This window comes from Balaenoptera borealis (genome assembly GCF_965194805.1).
Source record: "Balaenoptera borealis genome assembly, contig: HAP1_SCAFFOLD_1120, whole genome shotgun sequence".
In the NCBI taxonomy this organism is placed as follows: domain Eukaryota; kingdom Metazoa; phylum Chordata; class Mammalia; order Artiodactyla; family Balaenopteridae; genus Balaenoptera; species Balaenoptera borealis.
In genome coordinates, this window is record NW_028123093.1 from 90930 (window position 1) to 112983 (window position 22054).

The following is a 22054-nucleotide window of genomic DNA, read 5'->3' on the forward strand; positions in this document are numbered from 1 at the left end:
ACATTCTGTAATAACCTATATGGAACAGGATCCAAACATGAAAAGATATATGAATCAATGAAAGACATTCTGTACACCTAGAACAAATACAACATTGCAATCAAATTTGCTCTGAGAAAAATGAAAATTAAACTGAGAATACCAACAACAAATAAGTAGACATAGTTTTGGGGGGTTTGTCCTGGCACATTCCACTCTACTTTACAACCTACAAACAGGACTTCCAGGAAGGCTCTGTTGCCCTAGTAACCAGAGTTGCGAATACAGAAATGCTGCCCCCTTGTGGCCGTTTCCTGCAACAGCAGCTTTAAACGCAGAACTAATGGTCATGTGATAGTCACAATTACTACAGGGCTGTAAACGACACCCGCCCTCAAAAAATGTCCTGGTGCAGGTAATGGCCACAGGAATTCACAGAACATGGCACATTTTTCAAGGAAACAATTTGAAGAGATAAGTTTCTCTGTTTCACTTTAAAAAAAAGAAAAGAAAACGGACGTAGATAAAAACTCAATATCGGGAATTATTAGACGCATGCAAATCCAAACTACAATAAGGTATCACCACCCAACACTCAAAATGCCATCAGTAAAAATTCTACAAACAATAAATGCTGAAGGGGTTTTAGAGATCTGTGTACCCTCTAGTTGCTGGTGGGATGTAAACTGGTAACAGCCAGTAGCGAGAACAGAATGGAGGTGCGTTGAAAGGTACAAATTGAACTACCATATGATCTAGTAGGCCCACTGCTGGGCCTAACCCCTGAGAAGACCAGAATCCAAAAGACACAGGCTCGCAATCCTGCACTGCATCAATATTTACCATAGAAAAGACTTGGAAGTAACCAAAATGTCCATCAACAGATGAATGCACAAAGAAGAAGTGGTCCATGTACACAATGGAATATTCGCCATGGAAAAGGATGAAACACTGCTCTTTGCAGCACCATAGATGAGCCTAGAGATAATCACAGAACATGAGGTAAGTCGGAAAGCAGACGACAAATAACCCGTGATATCACTCCTAGCTGTTACCTAACAACTGACACGTATGAACATATTTCCACAGAGAAACACTCTCACAGACTTAGAAAACAAACTATGGTTATCTAAAAGGAAAGGTGGGAGGAATGGATACATTAAGATTAGGGTTACCATACGTATACAAATACATATTAAACACATGTATCAAAAAGACCGACCATATACCAAGGGAGGTCTACTGAACGCTCTGTAATAATTTACTCGGGGGCCTGCCTGGTGGCACCGTGGTTAAGAATCCGCCTGCCAATGCAGGGGACACAGGTTCGATCCCTGGTTCGGGAAGATCCCACATGCTGCAGAGCAACTAAGCTCGTGCACCACAACTAATGAGCCTATGCTCCGGAGCCCATGAGCCATAACTACTGAGCCCATGCACCACAACTACTGAAGCCCACACGCCTAGCGCCCATGCTCCACAACAAGAGAAGCCACTGCAGTGAGAAGCCCGTTCACCGCAACGGAGAGTAGCCCCCGCTCACCGCAACTGGAGAAAGCCCACATGCAGCAACGAAGATCCAACTCAGCCAAAAATAAATAAATAAATAAATAAAATTTATTAAAAAAATAATAGTAATTTACATGGGAAGAGGCTCTGTACATGAATAGATATATATAATGTTCAATTCAACCTGATTGTGTACACCCAGAACAAACACTATTCTACTCATTAACCCAATTTAAAAAATTAAAACCACGAACAACAATTAATCAGACATAAACTTATTGGGGTTTTCCCTGGCATGTCCCATTCTAATTTACAACCTGGGAACACGACTTTCAGGAAGGCTCTGCTGCCCTAGTAACCAGATTTGGGAAAGGAGAAATGCTGCCGCCTTGTGGCCGTTTCCCACAATAGCACCTTTAAACACAGGGCTAACGGTCACTTGAGATTCACAGTAATTGTAGGGCCATAAATGACACGTGTCCTCAAAAAATGTCCTGGGGTAGGTAATGGCCAAAAAAGTTCACAATACGGAAAATTTTTCAAGAAAACAGTTTGAAGAGGTAAGTGTTACTCTGTTGTTTTAAAAAAAGAAGAACATGGATAGAAGCTCAATATCAGGAATTATTGGTTGGATGCAAATCCAAACTACAAAAAGATTTCACCACCCAATATTCAAAATGCCATCCGGAAAAAGTCTACGAACAATGAATGCTGACGGGTTGGTGGAGAAATGCATACCCACTATGCTGATGGTTGGATGTAAAGTGGTAACAGCTAATCATGAGAACAGAATGGAGCTGCGTTTAAAAGGTAAAAATTGAGCTACCATATGATGCGGCCGATCCCCTAATGGGCCTATACCCTAAGAAGACCAGAATCGGAAAGGCACAGACAGGCAAACATGCACGGCAGCAATATTGAAATAGCCAAAACATGGAAGCAAAAAAAAGGTCCATAAACAGATGACTGGACAAAGAAGAAGTGGTACATGTACAGAATGGAATATTAGTTGCAAAAAATAATAAAAGAATGGCATATGCAGCACCACAGCTGAGCCTAGAGATAATCACACAACGTGAAGTAAGTCAATGCGAAAGACAAAGGTCCTATGATATCACTTATGGTATCTGAAAATTCATAAAAATGAACATATACCCATAGAGACAGACAATCTCAGATTGAGAAGACAAACTTGTGGTTAAGCCAATGAAAAGGTGTGAGGAATGGATAAATTAGGATATTGGGGTTAACAAACATATACTAATACATATAAAATATATCATCCCCAGAGTCCTATGGAATACCAAGAGTGGTCTACTCAACAATTTGTAATAACCTACATGGAAAAGGACACAAAGATCAATAGATATATGTATATGTGTTCATGAACAAGATTCTGTACACCTAGAACAAAAGACATATTTCAATCAAATTTGCTCTGATAAAAATTAAAACTTAAGGACACAAACAAGAATTAAGGAGGCTAAAACTTATGGGGGTTTGTCCTGGCACATTCCACTCTAATCTGCAACCAAAAAGCACAACTTGCAGCAAGGTTCTGTTTCCCTAGCAAGCAGAGTTGGCAACGTAGAAATGCTGCCACCCTAAGGCCGTTTCCTCAAACAGCAGCTTTCAATCCACTGCTAATGGTCATTCATATTCACAGGGACTGCAGGGCTGTAAATGACTCATGCCCTCAAAAACTGTCCTGGGGTAGGGAATGGCCAAAAAAATCCAAATGCGGCAAATTTTTCAGGAAGGCAATTTGAAGTTGTAAGTTTAGCTGAATCGTAAAAAAAAATGAAAAGGACATTGATAAACGCAAAACATCAGGAATTATTAGACGCATGCAAATCCAATCTACACAAAGGTATCACCTCACACTAGTCAGAATGACCATCAGCAAAAAGTCAACAAACAATAGATGTTGAAGAAGTTGTGGAGAATAGCGTAACCTCTCGGTCTATGTGGGATGTAAACTGGTAACAGCCAATAATAGGAACAGAATGGCAGTGCGTTTAAAGGTAAAAATTGAGTCACCATATGATCCGGAAGGTCCACTATTGGACCTGTCACCTGTGAAAGCCAGAATCAAAAAGACACAGGATGGAAAATCGTGTATTGCAGCAGTATTTACAATAGCCAAGACATGGACGCAACAAAAATGTCCATCATCAGATGAATGGAAGAAAAAGTGGTCCATGTACACAATGCAATATTAGACACAGAAAAGAATGAAACAATGCCGTTTGCAGCACCATAGATGAGGCTACAGATAATCACACAACTTGAAGTAAGTCAGAGAGCGAGAGACACATATCCTATGATATCACGTATAGGTGTTACCTAAAAATTGATAGGAATGAACCTATTTCCACAGAGAAGGACACTCACGCGTTCAAATAACAAGCTTGTGGTTAACCAAATGGAAAGCTGTGAGGAATGTATAACGGAGGATATTGGGTTTAACAGACATATGCTAATACTTATAAAATATATAATCATCAGACATACCGAATACCAAGAGAGGTCTATACAACATTCTGTAATAACCTATATGGAACAGGATCCAAACATGAAAAGATATATGAATCAATGAAAGAGACTCTGTACACCTAGAACAAACACAACATTGCAATCAAATTTGCTCTGAGAAAAATGAAAATTAAACTGAGAATACCAACAACAAATAAGTAGACATAGTTTTTGGGGGTTTGTCCTGGCACATTCCACTCTACTCTACAACCTACAAACAGGACTTCCAGGAAGGCTCTGTTGCCCTAGTAACCAGAGTTGGGAATATAGAAATGCTGCCCCCTTGTGGCCGTTCCCTGCGACAGCAGCTTTAAACGCAGAACTAATGGTCATGTGATAGTCACAATTACTACAGGGCTGTAAACGACACCTGCCCTCAAAAAATGTCCTGGTGCAGGTAATGGCCACAGGAATTCACAGAACATGGCACATTTTTCAAGGAAACAATTTGAAGAGCTAAGTTTCTCTGTTTCACTTTTAAAAAAAAGAAAGAAAACGGACGTAGATAAAAGCTCTATATCGGGAATTATTAGACGCATGCAGATCCAAACTACAAAAAGGTATCACCACCCAACTACTCAAAATGCCATCAGTAAAAAGTCTACAAACAATAAATGCTGAAGGGGTTTTAGAGATCTGTGTACCCTCTAGTTGCTGGTGGGATGTAAACTGCTAACAGCCAGTAGTGAGAACAGAACGGAGGTGCGTTGAAAGGTAAAAATTGAACTGCCATATGATCTAGTAGGCCCACAGCTGGGCTTAACCCCTGAGAAGACCAGAATCCAAAAGACACAGGCTGGCAATCCTGCACTGCATCAATATTTACCATAGCCAAGACTTGGAAGTAACCAAAATGTCCATCAACAGATGAATGCACAAAGAAGAAGTGGTCCATGTACACAATGGAATATTCACCATGGAAAAGGATGAAACACTGCTCTTTGCAGCACCATAGATGAGCCTAGAGATAATCACAGAACATGAGGTAAGTCGGAAAGCAGACGACAAATAACCTGGGATATCACTCCTAGCTGTTACCTAACAACTGACACGTATGAACATATTTCCACAGAGAAACACTCTCACAGACTTAGAAAACAAACTATGGTTATCTAAAAGGAAAGGTGGGAGGAATGGATACATTAAGATTAGGGTTACCATACGTATACAAATACATATTAAACACATGTATCAAAAAGACTGACCATATACCAAGGGAGGTCTACTGAACGCTCTGTAATAATTTACACAGGGGCTTGCCTGGTGGCACCGTGGTTAAGAATCCGCCTGCCAATGCAGAGGACACAGGTTCGATCCCTGGTTCGGGAAGATCCCACATGCTGCAGAGCAACTAAGCTCGTGCACCACAACTAATGAGCCTACGCTCCGGAGCCCATGCACCACAACTACTGAAGCCCGCACGCCTACAGCCCATGCTCCGCAACAAGAGAAGCCACTGCAGTGAGAAGCCCGTGCACCGCAACGGAGAGTAGCCCCCACTCACTGCAACTGGAGAAAGCCCACATGCAGCAACGAAGATCCAACTCAGCCAAAAATAAATAAATAAATAAAATAAATTTATAAAAAAAAAAATAATAGTAATTTACATGGGAAGAGGCTCTCTACATGAATAGATATATATAATGTTCAATTGATCCTGATTGTGCACACCCAGAACAAACACTACTCTACTCATTACCCCCATTTAAAAAATTATAACCACGAACAAGAATTAATGAGACATAAAGTTATTGGGGTTTTCCCTGGCATATCCCATTCTAATTTACAACCTAGGAACACGACTTTCAGGAAGGCTCTGCTGCCCTAGTAACCAGATTTGGGAATGGAGAAATGCTGCCGCCTTGTGGCCGTTTCCCACAATAGCAGCTTTAAACACAGGGCTAACGGTCACTTGAGATTCACAGTAATTGTAGGGCCATAAATGACACGATTCCTCAAAAATGTCCTGGGGTAGGTAATGGCCAAGAAAGTTCATAATACGGAAAATTTTTCAAGAAAACTGTTTGAAGAGGTAAGTGTTACTCACTCTGTTATTTAAAAAAAAAGAAGAACATAAATAAAAGCTCAATGTCAGGAATTATTGGTTGGACGCAAATCCAAACTACAAAAACATTTCGCCACCCAATATTCAAAATGCCATCCGTAAAAAGTCTACAAACAATGAATGCTGACGGGTTGGTGGAGAAATGCATACCCACTATGCTGTTGGTTGGATGTAAAGTGGTAACAGCTAATCATGAGAACAGAATGGAGCTGCGTTTAAAAGGTAAAAATTGAGCTACCTTATGATGCGGCCGATCCCCTAATGGGCCTATACCCTAAGAAGACCAGAATCGGAAAGGCACAGACAGGCAAACATGCACGGCAGCAATACTGAAATAGCCAAAACATGGAAGCAAAAAAAAGGGGTCCATAAACAGATGACTGGACAAAGAAGAAGTGGTACATGTACAGAATGGAATATTAGTTGCAAAAAATAATAAAAGAATGGCATATGCAGCACCACAGCTGAGCCTAGAGATAATCACACAACGTGAAGTAAGTCAGAATGCGAAAGACAAAGGTCCTATGATATCACTTATGGTATCTGAAAATTCATAAAAATGAACATATACCCATAGAGACAGACAATCTCAGATTGAGAAGACAAACTTGTGGTTAAGCCAATGAAAAGGTGTGAGGAATGGATAAATTAGGATATTGGGGTTAACAAACATATACTAATACATATAAAATATATCATCCCCAGAGTCCTATGGAATACCAAGAGTGGTCTACTCAACAATTTGTAATAACCTACATGGAAAAGGACACAAAGATCAATAGATATATGTATATGTGTTCATGAACAAGATTCTGTACACCTAGAACAAAAGACATATTTCAATCAAATTTGCTCTGATAAAAATTAAAACTTAAGGACACAAACAAGAATTAAGGAGGCTAAAACTTATGGGGGTTTGTCCTGGCACATTCCACTCTAATCTGCAACCAAAAAGCACAACTTGCAGCAAGGTTCTGTTTCCCTAGCAAGCAGAGTTGGCAACGTAGAAATGCTGCCACCCTAAGGCCGTTTCCTCAAACAGCAGCTTTCAATCCACTGCTAATGGTCATTCATATTCACAAGGACTGCAGGGCTGTAAATGACTCATGCCCTCAAAAACTGTCCTGGGGTAGGGAATGGCCAAAAAAATCCAAATGCGGCAAATTTTTCAGGAAGGCAATTTGAAGTTGTAAGTTTAGCTGAATCGTAAAAAAAAATGAAAAGGACATTGATAAACGCAAAACATCAGGAATTATTAGACGCATGCAAATCCAATCTACACAAAGGTATCACCTCACACTAGTCAGAATGACCATCAGCAAAAAGTCAACAAACAATAGATGTTGAAGAAGTTGTGGAGAATAGCGTAACCTCTCGGTCTATGTGGGATGTAAACTGGTAACAGCCAATAATAGGAACAGAATGGCAGTGCGTTTAAAGGTAAAAATTGAGTCACCATATGATCCGGAAGGTCCACTATTGGACCTGTCACCTGTGAAAGCCAGAATCAAAAAGACACAGGATGGAAAATCGTGTATTGCAGCAGTATTTACAATAGCCAAGACATGGACGCAACAAAAATGTCCATCATCAGATGAATGGAAGAAAAAGTGGTCCATGTACACAATGCAATATTAGACACAGAAAAGAATGAAACAATGCCGTTTGCAGCACCATAGATGAGGCTACAGATAATCACACAACTTGAAGTAAGTCAGAGAGCGAGAGACACATATCCTATGATATCACGTATAGGTGTTACCTAAAAATTGATAGGAATGAACCTATTTCCACAGAGAAGGACACTCACGCGTTCAAATAACAAGCTTGTGGTTAACCAAATGGAAAGCTGTGAGGAATGTATAACGGAGGATATTGGGTTTAACAGACATATGCTAATACTTATAAAATATATAATCATCAGACATACCGAATACCAAGAGAGGTCTATACAACATTCTGTAATAACCTATATGGAACAGGATCCAAACATGAAAAGATATATGAATCAATGAAAGAGACTCTGTACACCTAGAACAAACACAACATTGCAATCAAATTTGCTCTGAGAAAAATGAAAATTAAACTGAGAATACCAACAACAAATAAGTAGACATAGGTTTTGGGGGTTTGTCCTGGCACATTCCACTCTACTCTACAACCTACAAACAGGACTTCCAGGAAGGCTCTGTTGCCCTAGTAACCAGAGTGGGGAATATAGAAATGCTGCCCCCTTGTGGCCGTTCCCTGCGACAGCAGCTTTAAACGCAGAACTAATGGTCATGTGATAGTCACAATTACTACAGGGCTGTAAACGACACCTGCCCTCAAAAAATGTCCTGGTGCAGGTAATGGCCACAGGAATTCACAGAACATGGCACATTTTTCAAGGAAACAATTTGAAGAGCTAAGTTCCTCTGTTTCACTTTTTAAAAAAAGAAAGAAAACGGACGTAGATAAAAGCTCTATATCGGGAATTATTAGACGCATGCAGATCCAAACTACAAAAAGGTATCACCACCCAACTACTCAAAATGCCATCAGTAAAAAGTCTACAAACAATAAATGCTGAAGGGGTTTTAGAGATCTGTGTACCCTCTAGTTGCTGGTGGGATGTAAACTGCTAACAGCCAGTAGTGAGAACAGAATGGAGGTGCGTTGAAAGGTAAAAATTGAACTGCCATATGATCTAGTAGGCCCACAGCTGGGCTTAACCCCTGAGAAGACCAGAATCCAAAAGACACAGGCTGGCAATCCTGCACTGCATCAATATTTACCATAGCCAAGACTTGGAAGTAACCAAAATGTCCATCAACAGATGAATGCACAAAGAAGAAGTGGTCCATGTACACAATGGAATATTCACCATGGAAAAGGATGAAACACTGCTCTTTGCAGCACCATAGATGAGCCTAGAGATAATCACAGAACATGAGGTAAGTCGGAAAGCAGACGACAAATAACCTGTGATATCACTCCTAGCTGTTACCTAACAACTGACACGTATGAACATATTTCCACAGAGAAAGACTCTCACAGACTTAGAAAACAAACTATGGTTATCTAAAAGGAAAGGTGGGAGGAATGGATACATTAAGATTAGGGTTACCATACGTATACAAATACATATTAAACACATGTATCAAAAAGACTGACCATATACCAAGGGAGGTCTACTGAACGCTCTGTAATAATTTACACAGGGGCTTGCCTGGTGGCACCGTGGTTAAGAATCCGCCTGCCAATGCAGAGGACACAGGTTCGATCCCTGGTTCGGGAAGATCCCACATGCTGCAGAGCAACTAAGCTCGTGCACCACAACTAATGAGCCTACGCTCCGGAGCCCATGCACCACAACTACTGAAGCCCACACGCCTACAGCCCATGCTCCGCAACAAGAGAAGCCACTGCAGTGAGAAGCCCGTGCACCGCAATGGAGAGTAGCCCCCACTCACTGCAACTGGAGAAAGCCCACATGCAGCAACGAAGATCCAACTCAGCCAAAAATAAATAAATAAATAAAATAAATTTATAAAAAAAAATAATAGTAATTTACATGGGAAGAGGCTCTCTACATGAATAGATATATATAATGTTCAATTGATCCTGATTGTGCACACCCAGAACAAACACTACTCTACTCATTACCCCCATTTAAAAAATTATAACCACGAACAAGAATTAATGAGACATAAAGTTATTGGGGTTTTCCCTGGCATATCCCATTCTAATTTACAACCTAGGAACACGACTTTCAGGAAGGCTCTGCTGCCCTAGTAACCAGATTTGGGAATGGAGAAATGCTGCCGCCTTGTGGCCGTTTCCCACAATAGCAGCTTTAAACACAGGGCTAACGGTCACTTGAGATTCACAGTAATTGTAGGGCCATAAATGACACGATTCCTCAAAAATGTCCTGGGGTAGGTAATGGCCAAGAAAGTTCATAATACGGAAAATTTTTCAAGAAAACTGTTTGAAGAGGTAAGTGTTACTCACTCTGTTATTTAAAAAAAAAGAAGAACATAAATAAAAGCTCAATGTCAGGAATTATTGGTTGGACGCAAATCCAAACTACAAAAACATTTCGCCACCCAATATTCAAAATGCCATCCGTAAAAAGTCTACAAACAATGAATGCTGACGGGTTGGTGGAGAAATGCATACCCACTATGCTGTTGGTTGGATGTAAACTGGTAACAGCTAATCATGAGAACAGAATGGAGCTGCGTTTAAAAGGTAAAAATTGAGCTACCATATGATGCGGCCGATCCCCTAATAGGCCTATACCCTAAGAAGACCAGAATCGGAAAGGCACACACAGGCAAACATGCACTGCAGAAATATTTACAATAGCCAAGCCATGCAAGCAAACAAAATGTCCATCAACAGATAAATGGACAAAGAAGAAGTGGTATACGTACCAAATGGAAGAGTAGGTTCGGAAAAAAAATGAACAATGCCGTTTTCAGGACTACACATGAGCCTAGAAATAATCATATTACGTTAAGTAAGTCAAAAGGGAATGACAAATATCCTATGATATCATTTATACACATTATCCTCAGATTGCTACCAATGAACATATTTCCACAGAAAAAGACACTCACAGACTTATAAAACAAACTAATGGTTAACCAAAATGAAAGGTGGGAGGATGGATAAATTAGGATTATGGGGCTAACATACATATACTAATGTATGTTAAGTGTATATAAACATATAACATATAAACTATATGCATTATAGAATCACCAATCCATATAAAATATATAATGACAAAACACCTACCAAATACCAAGGGAGGTCTACTCAACGTTCTGTAATAACATACATGGTAACAGGATCCGAAGATGAACAGACATATGTATGAATCATTGAGCAGATTCTGTACAGCCAGACAATCACAACACTCTAATCAAATTTACTGCAAAAAGAAATAGAAATTAAATTTTAAAAACAAACATAAGTAAGGAGACATAAACTTCTGGGGGCTTGTCCCAGCACATTCCACTCTAATTTACAACCTCGGAACACTACCTCCAAAAAGACTCTGTTGCCCTAGTAACAAGAGTTGAGAACGTAATAATGCTGCCGCCTTGTGGCTGTTTTCCACAACAGCAGCTTTAAACCCAGTGCTAATGGTCATTTAATAGTCACAAGGACTGCAGGGTTGTAAATGACACATGCCCTCAAAAAATGTCCAGGGGTAGGGAATAGGCAAGAAAATTCAACACATGACAAATTTTTCACGAAGTTAATATGAAGACGGAAGTTGTACTCACTCTTTAAAAAAAAAGGAAAAGAAAAAAAAAGGACATGCCTAAAGCTCAGTATAAGGAATTATTAGCCGCATGCAAATCCAACGTCCACAAAGGATTCAGCTCACACCAGTCAAATGACCATCAGCAAAAAGTCTACGAACTATAAATGCTGAAGAGGTTTTAGGGAACTGTGTACCTTCTAGCTGCTGGTGGGATGTAAAGTGGTAACAGCACTAATGAGAACTGAATGGAGCTGCTTTAAAAGGTAAAAATTGAGCTACCATATGATGCGGCCGAACCCCTAAGTGGGCCTATACCCTAAGAAGACCACAATCGGAAAGTCACAGACAGGCAAACAGGCACTGCAACAATACTGAAATAGCCAAGACATGGAAGCAAAAACAAGGTCCATAAACAAATGAATGGACAAAGACGAAGTGGTACATGTACAGAATGGAATATTAGTTGTGAAAAATAATAAAAGAATGGCATATGCAGCACCACAGATGAGCCTAGAGATAATCACACAACGTGAAGTAAGTCAGAATGCGAAAGACAAATATCCTATGATACCACTTATGGTATCTGAAAATTCATAAAAATGAACATATATCCATAGAGAAAGACAATCTCAGATTGAGAAGACAAACTTATGGTCAAGCCAATAAAAAGGTGTGAGGAATGGATAAATTAGGATATTGGGGTTAACAAACATATACTAATACATATAAAATATATCATCCCCAAAGACCTATGGAATACCAAGAGTGGTCTACTCAACACTTTGTAATAACCTACATGGAAAAGAACACAAAGATAAATAGATATATGTATATGTGTTCATGAACAAGATTCTGTACACCTAGAACAAAAGACATATTTCAATCAAATTTGCTCTGATAAAAATTAAAACTTAAGGACACAAACAAGAATTAAGGAGGCTAAAACTTATGGGGGTTTGTCCTGGCACATTCCACTCTAATCTGCAACCTAAAAGCACAACTTGCAGCAAGGTTCTGTTTCCCTAGCAAGCAGAGTTGACAACGTAGAAATGCTGCCACCCTAAGGCCGTTTCCTCAAACAGCAGCTTTAAATCCACTGCTAATGGTCACTAATATTCACAAGGACTGCAGGGCTGTAAATGTCTCATGCCCTCAAAAACTGTCCTGGGGTAGGGAATGCCCAAAGAAATCCAAACACGCCAAATTTTTCAAGAAGGCAATTTGAAGTTGTAAGTTTAGCTGAATCGTAAAAAAAAAATGAAAAGGACATTGATAAACACAAAACATCAGGAATTACTAGACGCATGCAAATCCAATCTACACAAAGGTATCACCTCACACTAGTCAGAATGACCATCAGCAAAAACTCAACAAACGACAGATGTTGAAGAAGTTGTGGAGAATAGTGTAACCTCTCCGTCTAAGTGGGATGTAAACTGGTAACAACCATATAATAGGAACAGAATGGCAGTGCGTTTAAAGGTAAAAATTGAGTCACCATATGATCCGGAAGGTCCACTATTGGACCTGTCACCTGTGAAAGCCAGAATCAAAAAGACAAAGGATGGAAAATCGTGTATTGCAGCAGTATTTACAATAGCCAAGACTTGAAAGTAACCAAAATGTCCATCAACAGATGAATGCACAAAGAAGAAGTGGTCCATGTACACAATGGAATATTCGCCATGGAAAAGGATGAAACACTGCTCTTTGCAGCACCATAGATGAGCCTAGAGATAATCACAGAACATGAGGTAAGTCGGAAAGCAGACAACAAATAACCTGGGATATCACTCCTAGCTGTTACCTTACAACTGACACGTATGAACATATTTCCACAGAGAAAGACTCTCACAGACTTAGAAAACAAACTACGGTTATCTAAAAGGAAAGGTGGGAGGAATGGATACATTAAGATTAGGGTTACCATACGTATACAAATACATATTAAACACATGTATCAAAAAGACTGACCATATACCAAGGGAGGTCTACTGAATGCTCTGTAATAATTTACACGGGGGCTTGCCTGGTGGCACCGTGGTTAAGAATCCGCCTGCCAATGCAGGGGACACAGGTTCGATCCCTGGTTGGGAAGATCCCACATGCTGCAGAGCAACTAAGCTCGTGCACCACAACTAATGAGCCTACGCTCTGGAGCCCATGAGCCATAACTACTGAGCCCATGAACCACAACTACTGAAGCCCACACGCCTAGAGCCCGTGCTCCACAACAAAAGAAGCCACTGCAGTGAGAAGCCCGTGCACCGCAACGGAGAGTAGCCCCCGCTCACCGCAACTGGAGAAAGCCCACATGCAGCAACGAAGATCCAACTCAGCCAAAAATAAATAAATAAATAAATAAAGTTTATTAAAAAAATAATAGTAATTTACATGGGAAGAGGCTCTGTACATGAATAGATATATATAATGTTCAATTCAACCTGATTGTGTACACCCAGAACAAACACTATTCTACTCATTACCCCCATTTAAAAAATTAAAACCACGAACGACAATTAATGAGACATAAAGTTATTGGGGCTTTCCCTGGTATATCCCATTCTAATTTACAACCTGGGAACACGACTTTCAGGAAGGCTCTGCTGCCCTAGTAACCAGATTTGGGAATGGAGATATGCTGCCGCCTTGTGGACGTTTCCCACAATAGCAGCTTTAAACACAGGGCTAACGGTCACTTGAGAGTCACAGTAATTGTAGGGCCATAAATGACACGTGTCCTCAAAAAATGTCCTGGGGTAGGTAATGGTCATAAAAGTTCACAACACGGAAAATTGTTCAAGAAAACAGTTTGAAGAGGTAAGTGTTACTCACTCTGTTGTTTTAAAAAAAGAAGAACATGGATAGAAGCTCAATATCAGGAATTATTGGTTGGATGCAAATCCAAACTACAAAAAGATTTCACCACCCAATATTCAAAATGCCATCCGTAAAAAGTCTACGAACAATGAATGCTGACGGGTTGGTGGAGAAATGCATACCCACTATGCTGATGGTTGGATGTAAAGTGGTAACAGCTAATCATGAGAACAGAATGGAGCTGCGTTTAAAAGGTAAAAATTGAGCTACCTTATGATGCGGCCGATCCCCTAATGGGCCTATACCCTAAGAAGACCAGAATCGGAAAGGCACAGACAGGCAAACATGCACGGCAGCAATACTGAAATAGCCAAAACATGGAAGCAAAAAAAAGGGGTCCATAAACAGATGACTGGACAAAGAAGAAGTGGTACATGTACAGAATGGAATATTAGTTGCAAAAAATAATAAAAGAATGGCATATGCAGCACCACAGCTGAGCCTAGAGATAATCACACAACGTGAAGTAAGTCAGAATGCGAAAGACAAAGGTCCTACGATATCACTTATGGTATCTGAAAATTCATAAAAATGAACATATACCCATAGAGACAGACAATCTCAGATTGAGAAGACAAACTTGTGGTTAAGCCAATGAAAAGGTGTGAGGAATGGATAAATTAGGATATTGGGGTTAACAAACATATACTAATACATATAAAATATATCATCCCCAGAGTCCTATGGAATACCAAGAGTGGTCTACTCAACAATTTGTAATAACCTACATGGAAAAGGACACAAAGATCAATAGATATATGTATATGTGTTCATGAACAAGATTCTGTACACCTAGAACAAAAGACATATTTCAATCAAATTTGCTCTGATAAAAATTAAAACTTAAGGACACAAACAAGAATTAAGGAGGCTAAAACTTATGGGGGTTTGTCCTGGCACATTCCACTCTAATCTGCAACCAAAAAGCACAACTTGCAGCAAGGTTCTGTTTCCCTAGCAAGCAGAGTTGGCAACGTAGAAATGCTGCCACCCTAAGGCCGTTTCCTCAAACAGCAGCTTTCAATCCACTGCTAATGGTCATTCATATTCACAAGGACTGCAGGGCTGTAAATGACTCATGCCCTCAAAAACTGTCCTGGGGTAGGGAATGGCCAAAGAAATCCAAACACGCCAAATTTTTCAAGAAGGCAATTTGAAGTTGTAAGTTTAGCTGAATCGTAAAAAAAAATGAAAAGGACATTGATAAACGCAAAACATCAGGAATTATTAGACGCATGCAAATCCAATCTACACAAAGGTATCACCTCACACTAGTCAGAATGACCATCAGCAAAAAGTCAACAAACAATAGATGTTGAAGAAGTTGTGGAGAATAGCGTAACCTCTCGGTCTATGTGGGATGTAAACTGGTAACAGCCAATAATAGGAACAGAATGGCAGTGCGTTTAAAGGTAAAAATTGAGTCACCATATGATCCGGAAGGTCCACTATTGGACCTGTCACCTGTGAAAGCCAGAATCAAAAAGACACAGGATGGAAAATCGTGTATTGCAGCAGTATTTACAATAGCCAAGACATGGACGCAACAAAAATGTCCATCATCAGATGAATGGAAGAAAAAGTGGTCCATGTACACAATGCAATATTAGACACAGAAAAGAATGAAACAATGCCGTTTGCAGCACCATAGATGAGGCTACAGATAATCACACAACTTGAAGTAAGTCAGAGAGCGAGAGACACATATCCTATGATATCACGTATAGGTGTTACCTAAAAATTGATAGGAATGAACCTATTTCCACAGAGAAGGACACTCACGCGTTCAAATAACAAGCTTGTGGTTAACCAAATGGAAAGCTGTGAGGAATGTATAACGGAGGATATTGGGTTTAACAGACATATGCTAATACTTATAAAATATATAATCATCAGACATACCGAATACCAAGAGAGGTCTATACAACATTCTGTAATAACCTATATGGAACAGGATCCAAACATGAAAAGATATATGAATCAATGAAAGAGACTCTGTACACCTAGAACAAACACAACATTGCAATCAAATTTGCTCTGAGAAAAATGAAAATTAAACTGAGAATACCAACAACAAATAAGTAGACATAGTTTTGGGGGGTTTGTCCTGGCACATTCCACTCTACAACCTACAAACAGGACTTCCAGGAAGGCTCTGTTGCCCTAGTAACCAGAGTTGGGAATATAGAAATGCTGCCCCCTTGTGGCCGTTCCCTGCGACAGCAGCTTTAAACGCAGAACTAATGGTCATGTGATAGTCACAATTACTACAGGGCTGTAAACGACACCTGCCCTCAAAAAATGTCCTGGTGCAGGTAATGGCCACAGGAATTCACAGAACATGGCACATTTTTCAAGGAAACAATTTGAAGAGCTAAGTTTCTCTGTTTCACTTTTTAAAAAAAGAAAGAAAACGGACGTAGATAAAAGCTCTATATCGGGAATTATTAGACGCATGCAGATCCAAACTACAAAAAGGTATCACCACCCAACTACTCAAAATGCCATCAGTAAAAAGTCTACAAACAATAAATGCTGAAGGGGTTTTAGAGATCTGTGTACCCTCTAGTTGCTGGTGGGATGTAAACTGCTAACAGCCAGTAGTGAGAACAGAATGGAGGTGCGTTGAAAGGTAAAAATTGAACTGCCATATGATCTAGTAGGCCCACAGCTGGGCTTAACCCCTGAGAAGACCAGAATCCAAAAGACACAGGCTGGCAATCCTGCACTGCATCAATATTTACCATAGCCAAGACTTGGAAGTAACCAAAATGTCCATCAACAGATGAATGCACAAAGAAGAAGTGGTCCATGTACACAATGGAATATTCACCATGGAAAAGGATGAAACACTGCTCTTTGCAGCACCATAGATGAGCCTAGAGATAATCACAGAACATGAGGTAAGTCGGAAAGCAGACGACAAATAACCTGGGATATCACTCCTAGCTGTTACCTAACAACTGACACGTATGAACATATTTCCACAGAGAAAGACTCTCACAGACTTAGAAAACAAACTATGGTTATCTAAAAGGAAAGGTGGGAGGAATGGATACATTAAGATTAGGGTTACCATACGTATACAAATACATATTAAACACATGTATCAAAAAGACCGACCATATACCAAGGGAGGTCTACTGAACGCTCTGTAATAATTTACACGGGGGCTTGCCTGGTGGCACCGTGGTTAAAATCCGCCTGCCAATGCAGGGGACACAGGTTCGATCCCTGGTTCGGGAAGATCCCACATGCTGCAGAGCAACTAAGCTCGTGCACCACAACTAATGATCCTACGCTCTGGAGCCCACGAGCCATAACTACTGAGCCCATGCACCACAACTACTGAAGCCCGCACGCCTAGAGCCCGTACTCCGCAACAAGAGAAGACACTGCAGTGAGAAGCCCGTGCACCGCAACGGAGAGTAGCCCCCGCTCACCGCAACTGGAGAAAGCCCACATGCAGCAACGAAGATCCAACTCAGCCAAAAATAAATAAATAAAATTTACCAAAAAAATAATAGTAATTTACATGGGAAGAGGATCTGTACATGAATAGATATATATAATGTTCAATTGAACCTGATTGTGTACACCCAGAACAAACACTATTCTACTCATTACCCCAATTTAAAAAATTAAAACCACGAACGACAATTAATGAGACATAAAGTTATTGGGGCTTTCCCTGGCATATCCCATTCTAATTTACAACCTAGGAACACGACTTTCAGGAAGGCTCTGCTGCCCTAGTAACCAGATTTGGGAATGGAGAAATGCTGCCGCCTTGTGGCCATCTCCCACAATAGCAGCTTTAAACACAGGGCTAACGGTCACTTGAGATTCACAGTAATTGTAGGGCTGTAAATGACACGTGTCCTCAAAAAATGTCCTGGGGTAGGTAATGGCCAAAAAAGTTCACAACACGGAAAATTTCTCAAGAAGACAGTTTGAAGAGGTAAGTGTTACTCACTCTGTTGTTTTAAAAAAAGAAGAACATGGATAAAAGCTCAATATCAGGAATTATTGGATGGATGCAAATCCAAACTACAAAAAGATTTCGCCACCCAATATTCAAAATGCCATCCGTACAAAGTCTACAAACAATGAATGCTGACGGGTTGGAGGAGAAAGGCATACCCACTATGCTGTTGGTTGGATGTAAAGTAGTAACAGCTAATCAGGAGAAAAGAATGGAGCTGCGTTTAAAAGGTAAAAATTGAGCTACCATATGATGCGGCCGATCCCCTAATGGGCCTATACCCTAAGAAGACCAGAATCGGAAAGGCACAGACAGGCAAACATGCACTGCAGCAATATTGAAATAGCCAAGACATGGAAGCAAAAAAAAGCTCCATAAACAAATGAATGGACAAAGAAGAAGTGGTACATGTACAGAATGGAATATTAGTCGTGAAAAAAAATAAAAGAATGGCATATGCAGCACCACAGATGAGCCTAGAGATAATCACACAACGTGAAGTAAGTCAGAATGCGAAAGACAAATGTCCTATGATATCACTTATGCTATCTAAAAATTCATAAAAATGAACATATATCCATAGAGAAAGACAATCTCAGATTGAGAAAACAAACTTATGGTTAAGCCGATGAAAAGGTGTGAGGAATGGATAAATTAGGATATTTGGGTTAACAAACATATACTAATACATATAAAATATATCATCCCCAAAGACCTATGGAATACCAAGAGTGGTCTACTCAACACTTTGTAATAACCTACATGGAAAAGGAGGCAAAGATGTATACATATATGTATATGTGTACATGAACAAGATTCTGTACACCTAGAACAAAAGACATTTTTCAATCATATTTGCTGTGATAAAAATTAAAACTTAAAGACAGACACAAGAATTAAGGAGGCTAAAACTTATGGGGTTTTGTCCTGGCACATTCCACTCTAATCTGCAACCTAAAAGCACAACTTGCAGCAAGGTTCTGTTTCCCTAGCAAGCAGATTTGGCAACGTAGAAATGCTGCCACCCTAAGGCCGTTTCCTCAAACAGCAGCTTTAAATCCACTGCTAATGGTCACTAATAGTCACAAGGACTGCAGGGCTGTAAGTGACTCATGCCCTCAAAAACTGTCCTGGGGTAGGGAATGCCCAAAGAAATCCAAACGCGGCAAATTTTTCAAGAAGGCAATTTGAAGTTGTAAGTTTAGCTCAATCTTTAAAAAAATGAAAAGGACATTGATAAATGCAAAACATCAGGAATTATTAGACGCATACAAATCCAATCTACACAAAGGTATCACCTCTCACCAGTCAAAATGACCATCAGCAAAATGTCAACAAACGATAGATGTTGAAGAAGTTGTGGAGAATAGCGTAAGCTCTCGGTCTAAGTGGGATGTAAACTGGTAACAGCCAATAATAGGAACAGAATGGCAGTGCGTTTAAAGGTAAAAATTGAGTTACCATATGATCCAGAAGGCCCACTCTTGGGCCTGTCACATGTTAAAGGCAGAATCAAAAAGAATCAGGATGGAAAATCGTGTATTGCAGCAGTATTTACAATAGCCAAGACATGGAAGCAAACAAAATGTCCATCAACAGATAAATGGACAAAGAAGAATTGGTGTACCTACCGAATGGAATAGTAGCCTCGGAAAAGAAATGAACAATGCCGTTCTCAGGACTACACATGAGCCTAAAAATAATCATATTACGTTAAGTAAGTCAAAAGGGAATGACAAATATCCTATGATATCATTTATACATGTTATCCTAAGATTGCTACCAATGAACATATTTCCACAGAAAAAGACACTCACAGACTTATAAAACAAACTAATGGTTAACCAAAATGAAAGGTGGGAGGATGGATAAATTAGGACTATGGGGCTAACATACATATACTAATGTATGTTAAGTGTATATAAACATATAACATATAAACTATATGAAATATATAATCACCAATACATATAAAATATATAATGACAAAATACCTACCAAATACCAAGGGAGGTCTACTCAACATTCTGTAATAACATACATGGTAACAGGATCTGAAGATGAACAGATATATGTATGAATCATTGAGCAGATTCTGTACAGCCAGACAATCACAACACTCTAATCAAATTTCCTCCGATAAGAAATATAAATTAAATTTAAAAAACGAACCTAAGTAAGTAGACATAAACTTCTGTGGTCTTGTCCCAGCACATTCCACTCTAATTTACAACCGAGGAATACGACGTCCAGGAAGACTCTGTTGTCCTAGTAACAAGAGTTGAGAACGTAATAATGCTGCCGACTTTTGGCTGTTTCCCACAACAGCAGCATTAAACCCAGTGCTAATGGTCGCTTAATAGTCACAAGGACTGCAGGTCTGTAAATGACACCTCCCTCAAAAAATGTCCTGGGGTAGGGAATAGGCAAGAAAATTCAACACATGACAAATTTTTCAAGAAGTTAATATGAAGACGGAAGTTGTACTCACTCTTTAAAAAAAAAGGAAAAGAAAAAAAAAGGACATGCCTAAAGCTCAGTATAAGGAATTATTAGCTGCATGCAAATCCTTCGTCCACAAAGGTTTCAGCTCTCACCAGTCAAATGACCATCAGCAAAACGTCTACAAACTATAAATGCTGAAGAGGTTTTAGGGAACCGTGTACTTTCTAGCTGCTGGTGGGATGTAAAGTGGTAACAGCACTAATGAGAACAGAATGGAGCTGCGTTTAAAAGGTAAAAATAGACCTACCATATGATGCGGCCAATCCCCTAATGGGCCTATACCCTAAGAAGACCAGAATCGGAAAGGCACAGACAGGCAAACATGCACTGCAGCGATACTGAAATAGCCAAGACATGGAAGCAAAAAAAAGGTCCATAAACAGATGAATGGACAAAGAAGAAGTGGTACATGTGCAGAATGGAATACTAGCCAGGAAAAAAAATAAAAGAATGGCATATGCAGCACCACAGATAAGCCTAGAGATAATCACACAACGTGAAGTAAGTCAGAATGTGCAAGACAAATGTCCTATGATATCACTTATGGTATCTGATAATTCATAAAAATGAACATGTTTCCATTGAGAAAGACAATCTCAGATTGAGAAGACAAACTTGTGGTTAAGCCAAAGAAAAGGTGTGAGGAATGGATAAATTAGCATATTGGGGTTAACAAACATATACTAATACATATAAAATATATCATCCCCAGAGACCTATGGAATACCAAGAGTGGTCTACTCAACAATTTGTAATAAACTACATGGAAAAGGAAAAGGACACAAAGATCAATAGATATATGTATATGTGTTCATGAACAAGATTCTGTACACCTAGAACAAAAGACATTTTTCAATCAAATTTGCTCTGATAAAAACTACAACTTAAAGACACAAACAAGAATTAAGGAGGCTAAAACTTATGGGGGTTTGTCCTGGCACATTCCACTCTAATCTGCAACCTAAAAGCACAACTTGCAGCAAGGTTCTGTTTCCCTAGGAAGCAGAGATGGCAACGTAGAAATGCTGCCATCCTAAGGCCGTTTCCTCAAACAGCAGCTTTGAATCCACTGCTAATGGTCATTCATATTCACAAGGACTGCAGGGCTGTAAATGACTCATGCCCTCAAAAACTGTCCTGGGGTAGGGAATGGCCAAAAACATCCAAACGAGACAAATTTTTCAAGAAGGCAATTTGATTGAAGTTGTAAGTTTAGCTGAATTGTAAAAAAAAATGAAAAGGACATTCATAAACGCAAAACATCAGGAATTATTAGACGCATGCAAATCCAATCTACACAAAGGTATCACCTCACACTAGTCAGAATGACCAT

The 22054-nt window shown here is 39.7% G+C and overlaps 1 long non-coding RNA gene across 2 annotated transcripts; it reads left to right on the top strand.

Annotated features, from left to right (window-relative positions):
• The first annotated feature begins 1105 nt into the window (after nt 1-1105).
• On the top strand, nt 1106-17878 carry LOC309621888. 2 transcript variants are annotated; one of them, XR_014240311.1, is made up of 3 exons: nt 1106-1216; nt 13341-13428; nt 17457-17878. It is a non-coding gene; the product is annotated as an uncharacterized lncRNA (long non-coding RNA). The 2 variants fall into 2 exon arrangements; XR_014240312.1 differs by lacking the exon at nt 1106-1216 and having other exon boundaries at nt 13297-13428.
• The last annotated feature ends 4176 nt before the right edge of the window (nt 17879-22054 follow it).